This window comes from Triticum dicoccoides, chromosome 1B (genome assembly GCF_002162155.2).
Source record: "Triticum dicoccoides isolate Atlit2015 ecotype Zavitan chromosome 1B, WEW_v2.0, whole genome shotgun sequence".
In the NCBI taxonomy this organism is placed as follows: Eukaryota; Viridiplantae; Streptophyta; class Magnoliopsida; order Poales; family Poaceae; genus Triticum; species Triticum dicoccoides.
The window spans coordinates 90,984,524-90,985,955 of NC_041381.1; positions in this window are offsets into that span (position 1 = coordinate 90,984,524).

The window sequence follows — 1,432 nt, forward strand, 5'->3', positions numbered from 1 at the left end:
CCAGCCCCAAGGTGGGCGCCAACTGTCGTGGTCCTAAGACTGAGGGTAGAAAGGGGGTAGGTATGGAGAGGCAAGATCTCAGCTATGGTGAAGGTGTACACACAAGATTTACGAGTTCAGACTCTTCGCGGAGGAAGTAATAGCCCTACATCTCGGTGCCCGGAGGCGGTTGACTAGATTATATGTGTGTGGTGTTACAGGGGGTGCGAGCCCTGTGCCAGAGGAGGGGGTGGCTTATATAGAGTGCGCCAGGACCCCGGCCATCCTCCATTACAAGGGGTTCAATGTACATAAAGACAAGGCGTTACTGGTAACGCCAACTATAAGTGCTATTAATGACCTATAAGACTCCAGAGCGAATGCCTGACCGTTGGAGTGCTGAGTGACTCCTGGTCTTCAGTAGGTCGAGTGGTTCCTTGTATGGTCGAGTGACGTCAGGTAAGAAGGGTACCCGAGTGATATGATTGGTCGAGTGGATTGCACTCGACACCTTTGACTGGGGGTTCTTTGTCGTCTCTTGGACTTCTTTGCTTCTAGGGTAGTGACCTTGGGTAGGGCATATAGGTCAGGCCTATGACCCTATCCCGGATCTGTATCCTCATCACTGGACATGTAAAGTTGGTCCAGGCCGCTTCATCCCACAATACCGCTGAATCAAGAAAAGACCAAGGACAGAAGCAATCTGAATATCAACACCCACAAACTCCTTTGTGTTCTACTCGTGATGTCATCTACGCATAGACCTAGCTCTGATACCACTATTGGGGAACGTTGCATGGGAAACAAAAAAATTCCTACGCTCACCAAGATCAATCTAGGAGATGACCATCTACGAGAGTAGAGATTGCATCTGCGTACCCTTGTAGATTGCTAAGCGGAAGCGTTAAGAAACGTGGTTGATGTAGTCGAACGTCTTCGCGATCCAATCACGATCCGTCCCGCGAACTCCCGATCCAAGTGCCGAACGGACGGCACCTCCGTGTTCAACACACGTACGGCTTGATGACTCCTTCACCTCCTCGATACAGCAAGCGATGGTGAAGTAGTAGCTCGAGTCCTCCGGCAGCACGACGACATGGTGGGTGGCGGCGGTGGTGGAATCTCAGCAGAGCTTCACTAAGCACTATGGAGAGGAAGATGGCTACGAGGGAGAGGAGGGGCAGCATCGTGGCGTGGAGATGTGCTCAAGGGGTGCGCCTACCATCTCTCTACCTCTCTATATATATGGGGAAGGGAGGAGGAGGGGGGCGCCCTAGATCCCATCTAGGGGGACGGCGGCCACGGGGGGAAACCCTAGATGGGTTTTGGGCGCCTCCCTCCCCCCTGGGAGCGTTGGCTCCCAAGGCAAAGGGGTTGGTTGCCCAAGGGGGCGCCCCCACCCCTTCTGGTAATGGGTGATGGGGTGAAGGGGGCGCACAACCCTTTAGTGGGC